Below are 9,173 nucleotides of genomic sequence, written 5' to 3'. Positions count from 1 at the left end.
CAGGAAGTCCAACCAGGGTTATACATTTGTTGAGGCAGTGAGTTTTAGGGATGTGGTTTTTCTGGAGGATTTAGATCTCCGATGATACAGTTAGCCACAGACTGTCTTTGTTTGTCATTAGCCCCTTTTCTTTGATGGTTTTCGAATGTTATGTGTTTTTGAATTCAGACGTGAAACTATATACTTATCCTGGCCAAGTTGAAAGCAGTTAATGATATCACAACATTATGATAATCTGACCAGAAACACATGTCACTGATGAGACAGCAGAAGTACGAGACTCGTGGATCAAGTAGTGACATTATAACTTTAATAGTCCTGATATATTTAAGTTTATACGCTACTGTACGTCTTGGCATGACAAAAGACATTCTGCAGAAGCTTCACCACAGGCATGTCTCTCTATATGTAACTGCATGTGTGGGCGTGTGTGTCTGGATGAAGTATATAGAGGGGAAGCATGGTTTGGCGAAGCCCTTGCGGACATGCAGGAACATGACACATAGTTCCTCTCGCGTACCCTCACAAACCACAATGAAGCAGCATTAATGATAAGCACCTGGATTCCCACAAGCTCCCAGTTAGGCCCAATTGGCGGTAACTGATAAATTGGGATGAGTGGGAGTTAGACTGCAGGGCCCAGTGAATGAACCCTTTTCACATCAGGATGCAAAAGAGAGCCTAAAGAGAGAGATGAAGAGATCCTTTATACTGGCAGTGTGTTCACATGAGAGGAGACCACACGCTTGAGAGAGAATGAGATAGAAAAAGAGAGAGAGGGACAGTGTCTTTCCCAGACAGCCCATGAGAATCCAATACACTCCCACGCGTCTGGGCTTGTGTGTGGCCGCCTCACACACACACACACACGCTACACGCCACATGTGTCCGTGTTCATCCCCTCCTCGTAACATCAACCCTTCGCTCTCTCAATCCGGGCCACACTCCCCGCCGACTTTGATGCGTTTTTTACCCGATGTGTACGACAATAATCTTTTTCACCCCTCCAAAAGAGCGGGCCATGGGAAGAAAGGCCCTGCTCTCGAGGCTTTGCTTCATCTTTTGCCCCGGCTCTCCAGTGAGACAAAATCGCTTCGCCGGCACCACAGTGCGGTTCAACTGCAGCTGAAAGGAGACGGGGACCAAATCCCTCTCATACACAACAAAACAACACTGTAGCCTTTTCAGTGTGACTGCCCACAAGGAAAGGGCCCTTTCTGTCCATAGCGGACACAGTGTCTATCTATCTATCCACTCCCCACAGATGTTGACACTGTTTGTTGCGGGTTAAGATGCCCTCTAAAGACCATTGTTCCCCTTGTATCTTCTCTGTTATTGAGTTTTTCCTCTCTTTCTAGGCGACGGCCGGAGGTAGAGAGGCGAGAAAGCGGTGAAAGACCTCCGGATGGCAGTCAACGCTCCAGGGGGCCTTTCTGCCCAGGGAGACCCCGGCAAAGGGCTTCATTGTGGGTAGCAGCAGGCAGCCAGAGAGGGCTGTATGCTGGAAGTATTGTGTTGCTGGATAGACCCGAGTCCCTCTCCAGAACAGGGTCAAAGGTGAGCCCCCCTGTGGGCTGCTCCATACCTGCCCTGCCTTGTCTCCCCCTTCTACTCTCACAGGCTAGCGGAGACACAGCTACATACAATGGAAACCAGTCAACACACTACTAAGGAGACTCTTAAGATTGAGAGGTAGCAGAGCGGAGAGACTAATTCAGTGCACTCTCCACTTTTCGATGAATAGCTAATTCGATTAATGGGCCCATGAGAGGGAATAACGAGCAAGGCAGGTCAGAGGCTCCTCTCTGGTTTTTACAAGCCCATGTCTCAGCACTTCAGCAGGATAAAAATCTTATCGCAGACTCAAAACAAAAACCTTTCGATGACATCTCAGTTCTCAGCATTGTTGATGCGGGTGTGAATCATAAGGTGGTGTTTGTACGTGTGTGTGGGTACAGGTGACTGTGTGGCTGTGCATGTGCGGATATGTAAGTAAGTGCGCTTTTGGAGACGACAGGATGGTGAAAGATCATGTCAAACATTTGCATCTATGCTGAGCCAGATCCCTCCCCTATCGCCTTATCTTGATACCCCTGTGCATGCAGGGAATGCTTGCTCTCATGCCTCCATGCACTGTCAGCACTTCAAACACAAACATACAGCTCTGCTTATTGGACAGTCCTGCTAACTAACTATGGTTTATGAAATGAAAGTTCCTCAAGATATAATCCTCATAGCAATCATACTTTTCATTTGAACTTGTGAAATTGGTATTCAAATCCTCTCTTACCTTCAATGGGGGAGAATATTAAACCTTTAGTATACATTTTTATGGTTAATTAGTTTGCTGATGACCAAATCTACTTGAATTCTTACCATATCATTTTTCCTACCATCTTTCCTTTAAACAGGTCATGTTTTCCTGTAGGTGGTATCAGTTGTTAACACACTTGATTGGTCCAGTTAGACAAGTGAAGGTGCAGAATAGATATCTCTTTTCTCTAGAGTAATTTAGCTATAGCACCAATGTGCAGGGTTTATGGCAGAGCATTGATGCCGGTAGTCATCACTGATTTGTGCTGTCAGTGGTGATATATGAGTGTGAAGAGGCATCTCTGACCTCAGATTAACAGTACATTAACCCTCTCCCTAGGCGAGGCCAGCGTGCCTCTTAAACCCTGACCCCCTGTCCCCTCACACCACCACAGGGGGTCCGCAGTCAGAGCTCTCCCCTCCAAACTCAGCAAGATGCTACATTGTGTTCACTCTGGACTATTGTGTGCAGGGCTAAATAATGTGGCTTCTATGTCTCCCAGTTCTCATGCTTACTTCCACTGAACGTCCAGGGCTGCAGGGCTGGAGTTGTAGAGTCCAGTCTGTACGAGTGTCATCCCAGAGGGGAGCTTGACCACGAGCTGCAGGTAGCTTTCATGGCTGCCTGGCGGGCCAGCTCCTTCCCCCAGTGTCCTGCTGCTAGAAATTTGTCATCCCTCTCTGGGTGTCTTTTTTGGCATGTCAACCACGGGGCCCCTGATGGGAGATTTGTTGATATGATAACTCGATTAGGATCCAGGATGGATGACATTTTGGCAGAGAGCCAGTCAGCAGCACCCAGGGAGGCACTGACTTGTCTCCTTAACCTCTCCTCAGGAGGCAGCAATTAGTGGTAGTAATTGCTGAATTAGCAGTGTTGCTACATGTATTCTCCACTTCCTTCTCACTCTCTTTGGGATGAGGGTGGACTAGAAGCCAAGCAGCTGAGGACCTGTGTAATCAACACTTTCAGTCAATAGGTCTGCATCAGTACATTCATTTCTTTGTCTTTCATGTCTTCATTTCTTCCACTGAGCACCTCTGAAAACACAATGTGACTGTCCAAATATTTTGTTGCTGAAAGGAAGGTTGGCCATGGTCACTGCCTTTTCTTATTTCTCACTGACGCAGTTCTTTATGTGGCTCCATGGCTGCAGCTCAGAAGAGATAATTCAATTAATGCGTCCAAGGCCTGCAAAACCCGGTCTTTTTGTCTGAGAGATTTGCATCATAAAACTCTGTCACACAGCTGAAGGTCCTCTTATGTGTTATGCTTTTAACATATTACGATGACAAAATGAAATATACATTCATTTTCAAACAAGGCCATTACCTCGACTACTCTGTATTGTCTTCTCATGGAAATGTTTCATAACTGCACAAGATCACTTTATTACAAAATACAATGGCCTGTTGCAATTTTTATGTGTACACATGTTACCTTTAAGTGTTGTTCCTTGAAATCCCAGTGAGAGATGACTTTTACTTAAATGGTTGAGTGGAAACATAAAGAATATTTTTAAGTTATACAGCTGATAAAATTTTACATTTTGCTAAGGAAATGCTGCCAACATTAAAAGTTACTTTGGCCACAGTTTTATGTGCCATTCCTAAAGTACAATAAGAAATAACAGATGTTTTATTTAAATGTTTTGATTCATAAACAACAAGGTTGGTTCAAGTTTATTGTCATGTAGACTTAAAATGTATGTATGTACAAATGCAATGATATGCATGTGCCTTGGCTCTCTCGGCCCTATGTATAATATGTTTATTTTGCTCACTATTTTACTTACTATTTTGCTCAAAATAAACTACTATAGATATGAAACTATGCAGTTTGGAATGGGTCCTGGTAGATCATTTAATTCTCTTATTATTTCATTAACTTTGACAGATGACGCTTTTAGAATAATATCAACAAACGTCAGATATCACTGATGTAACCGAAGAATTTGTGAAGGAGAAAGATGCAGTACTAAATCCTAGCAAGCAAGCAAAGCAAGAGTACAGACACAGATCTACTCAATTAATCATAACCCTATCTGCAATGTGCAGTTATCTACTAACATTCGTGATAGGCTTTTTCCTCTTCTGCTGAAAAGTTTTTTTGTGCTTTGCAGTTCTGGAGCAGCCACTTGGGTCTGTGGAGCTTGTCGAGTCTGATGACCTCTGACCTGTCATGCACTGTGGGTTTAGCCCTGACGTATTCAAGGTGTTACCATCTGTGTCCCCCACCCCCACCCCCTCTTGTCTCTCTGTGGACAAGCCTTCTGTGTCCAGGCCCACCGGGCTGGAAAAGTTGCTTACAGTGGACTGTTTGTTTGGCTTTGTAAATGTCTCAGCCCTGGAGAAAGGATGGACAGAGGAGTAGCAGGGCTCCTGGAGGACACTTGTGCTCTGTTTTCTCTTTTATTTTTCTCTTTTTGGTTAACAGTGCTCCAGAGGGCTGTGATTCTCTGCACCTACGAGTTAACTTGTAACCCAGTGACCTCTGACTCTGTGTGTATCTAAACAGAACAATAGCTGTTTCCAAACTTAATGTGTATGTGTATGTCTGTGTCTGTATCTGTATGCTTCTTTGTGAACTGTCTCAAGCAACCAATATATTTCACACCAGAAACACCATTGGTGGTCAGAAACTCTAATTGATTTAAAGCCATGTTTTCATTACAACAAATAAATATTTACAATGAATTTATAAGAATCTAAAAGCACATATTTTGCTGACATTCTTTAATCATATTTTGAAACACATAAGAAAAAAGACTGATCAGTAGTGCGTACTGATTTATTGTGTATTATATATAGTAACATTTAACTGTAAAAAGCTTAAAACATCTCTTTATAGACACTTAATGCACACTTACAGGAGTCTATTTTAGCCAGTTTACACAGTAACCAAACACAAATGGGAGATGAAGAAAACAATGAAAAAAGTAAGGCTATAAGACATCCAAACAGGAAAGAAAATTGTATAGATGCTGTATAGTAATGCAGGTGAGAGAAACATGCATTGAAGCACTGTATTAGAACTTTGTTTTCAGCTTGACAACTATGCATTTTTGAGGTAATCTAACTTTAAATATGTTTCAGTAGAATTTTCTAAACCCAAATTTAAATGTTAATCAAATCATTGCAGGCTGCTCTGTAATGCTTTGATTGACATTTAAATGTATTTTTTAATCTGTCTGCACAATGGATGTTTCGCTTATATTACCACCTATAATGCATTTTAATATGTGAAATGGACTGAATGGGTGCAATCACTGAGAAGAAAACAGCTTTTACATTGATTATTACATTGATTATCCGGTCAGTTCTATGTTAAATGGTTGAAAAATTATTCAGCTCTTTTACTTGAGTAAAAGTAGCAATACCACAAAAATGATACACTGTTTGTAAAAGTCCTGAATTAAAAATTGTACTCCAGTAAAACACAAGTATTAACAGCAAAATAAAGCAGTGGTTTCCAACCTGAGGGTCTGGACCCCCACTAGGGGTCGCCAAAGCCTCATGGGGGGTCTTGAGGCCTTGTTGATTTTAAGGGGTGTAAAAAAAAAAATGTCAAAAATATACACAGTAGGCCTATATCTCAGCATTTGGTTGCTTACAATGGTCAAACTTCAGGGACAAGAAAACTGAATTTGTCAAAAAATAAAAAATGATTAAAAAATATGAAATACAGATAGAGAATTGTATAAACAGTTCCCTAAACAGGAAATAATCTGCTCAAAATTGATCCAAATCACTTGTTTTACACAAACTTCTTGTCGTCAGTTTACTAAGTGATAGAAAAGGGGTTTATACGTTTTTAAGATACATATTAATGTTGCATTTATATATATTATATTTAATATTGTTTGGTAGTTTAAGCTATAACAGTGTGCAAATGTTTTGTGTGTAAAACCTTAATCTACAAACTAACTACTAACAGCTGTCAGAATAATGTAGTGGAGTACAAAGTTCAATGCTTTTCTCTGAAATGTGGTGGAGTGGAAGTTTGAATTATGAGCATAAAATGGAAGTAATCAAATATGTTCTTACTTATTTTCCACCAGTGGGGAGTTACCAGTGTGTATGCGTTTGTGTGTGTGTGTGTGTGTGTGAGCAGCTTCTACCAAGTTAGCCCTGAGCAACGCAGGGCCCTTCTGATCAGTGAGGTGACTGTAACTCAGACACATGGGGCTGAGAGCGCCTGATGTAAGATGATCTTGTCAAAGGTCCCAGAATTTAGAGGAGTGCATCCAACCAATGTACAAGTGCAAATCCACCACTGTCATTTATTTTCCAGCTATTTGCGTGCCTGAAGTTCCCTCCAAGCAACCGCGGCATTCACTGTCAGCCTGCTGACGTCGGACTGACACTCGAGGTGGACTGTTCAATTGAGAGAAATCTTTTGAAGGGAATTTCAGTGACCTCTGTGTGGTTTGAACCATTTCTGACAATCAGTGTACAAATCAACAGCTTAACCAGCTAAACCATTTCCCAAAGCCTTAACAGATGGCGCTGTGGTGTCCACACACACCCAGAACGTTCTCTGTGAGTGATGTGTCATCCTGTAGTAATGACACCGCAAACAAGATGAGTTGGCCCAGACACTGAGCTGCATCCAATATACTCATCTCCATCATATTCATCATTCCTTCTCCCACAGGAACTTGTTTTGTTTTGACATGCTTGAGTGAGTGTTTTGTTCCTCTCCGGCATTCATTGAGTCTTGCAGTGCATTGTGGTATTGGTGAGGTATTTAATAACACACAGTAAATGATGCTTCTTGGGTGGCAGTACCAGGGACTTGGTATGGTTTGACTGTGGGTATCAGAGGAGACAAGAAAAAAAAAACACTCTAAGTAGGAGGACACTGCCACCTAGTGGGCAAAAGTCTGCACACGTCTTCAATGCTGCAAACTAAACTATTATACAATCCTGCCATCTAAAAGTTTTATTTGCTCATGATATTGATGAGACGGAGGGAGCAACTACTGTTTGGCTGATTCAGAGATTTAAAAGGTAAAGTTTTTTTGTTTGCTAATGCTTTATTTAGAGAAGGATTTATTACTGTGTAATCATTGATGGAAAGCATTAAAGTACGTAATAGTGATGTGTAGTTAATGTTATGAAAATCTCCCTTTATACATAAACAATAGTAATCCTATATTTATGTACATAAAAAAACAACAACATGTTTTTAAATAGGAAAACCAGATGTTGTAGGGTATTAAAAATGATTGGATAATCGACTAAAAATACCACAAAGTATGTTGCAGACAAAACATTTTATTTTCTCTAATTATCGACTCCAGACAAGTAAAATCTGACAGTGAGTTGTGGTGATTGCTGATCTTACAAAGTAAAATAAAACATGTCCTTAATGCAGATGTTTCAAATCAGTCTGTACTTTCAACTGTGTAACAAATGTAAATTTGACAAACATTTCAGGAGACATATGTTTACTTTGACAGATTATACAGGAATGTTAAAGAAAAAGAATATGCTCAAAGCCCAAAACACTACAGCAAGGTTTGGAAATGAGTGATGTAAAGTCAGTGTAATTCATAATAAATGATCTACAATATGGCCACTGTTCTCCATATTATGATGGCAGTAACATGTGCATTAGTAATTTAAATAAATGCACTTATTTTAGCCCCTCAGTGTACCCTTATTACTTGAGAGGGCTTAACCTGTGATTTAATTTAAGGGTTTACATACATATACAAGTGTATAATATTTAACAAAAAGGTTAATTGTTAGTTGGAGGTTTTTACTGGAAGGAATTGTGAAACTGAAGTAAGAAAAAAGTACAGCCTACTGGATAACAAATTCAATGATAGTGTTTAGAAATCATAAAAAGTTGAGATATCATAAATATGAGTTAGATCAGTGGTTCCCAACCTTTTTCCTTTAGGGGCCACTTTTCTTTTGACTAGCCCTGACTAAGTGAAATATTTTATGGATATTTCCTATTAAAATCCGTGCATAACAATAACAGTACAGAACAAATGATAAAGTGTTATCATTAACCCAATTAACCCAAATAGTAACGTCAATAACTGCAGGAAATATGTGTAAAATGGAGTAAAATACACAACAATTAACCTACAATAGCTTACAATTACTCAAAATGTTACATAAGCAGACAGAAAGTACAGTGGCTAGCTAGGTTAGCAGTAGCTGATAATAGAAAAACTAAATTCTACTAAAGTACAAATCAACAATTATAAAACAGCTGTAGTAAACAGAGTACCTAAAGATAATGCTCCAACAATAGCACTAACGTTAGATAAAACATAGCTGTCTGTATTTGCCTGCAGTCACAGATATGATAAAATGGTGGATGTTAACAGTGTCTGTGGCAGTAGGGGTTGCTACTAGCGACAAAATGTTCAGATGGAGAACAACGGATAACAGTGAGTTTATTTAATCCATCATTAATGTATAAACATGCATATATTCAATATTCTGCGAAAAATATTGCAAGTAGTTGATCATTTTAATGTTTTATAAAGTAAGAACTTACTATATATTGTACAATATCCCATATTACACAGTGCACTGGTGTAATATAGACTGTTAGTCTGCTGAGGTAGTGCCTTTTTCTGCTACTGTCAATGACCAGAGGCTAATCTGTAAAGCCTCTCCTATACCACATACAGGCTGTGGGGCGGCAGTAGCTTAGTGTATATCAAAGGGACTTGGCTTGGGAACTGGAGGGTTGCCGGTTCAAGTCCCACAGAAAATATGGAGTGTTAACTGGTAGCTGGAGAGGTGCCAGTTTCACCTCCTGTGCACTGCCGAGGTGCCCTTGAGCAAGGCAACCTAACCCCGAAACCTGCTCATGAGGCGCTGGTAACGCG

This window comes from Morone saxatilis, unplaced genomic scaffold (genome assembly GCF_004916995.1).
Source record: "Morone saxatilis isolate NCDOM2014 unplaced genomic scaffold, NCSU_SB_2.0 Contig12, whole genome shotgun sequence".
Lineage (NCBI taxonomy): Eukaryota > Metazoa > Chordata > Actinopteri > Moronidae > Morone > Morone saxatilis.
Note: the sequence above shows the minus strand (reverse complement) of the source record.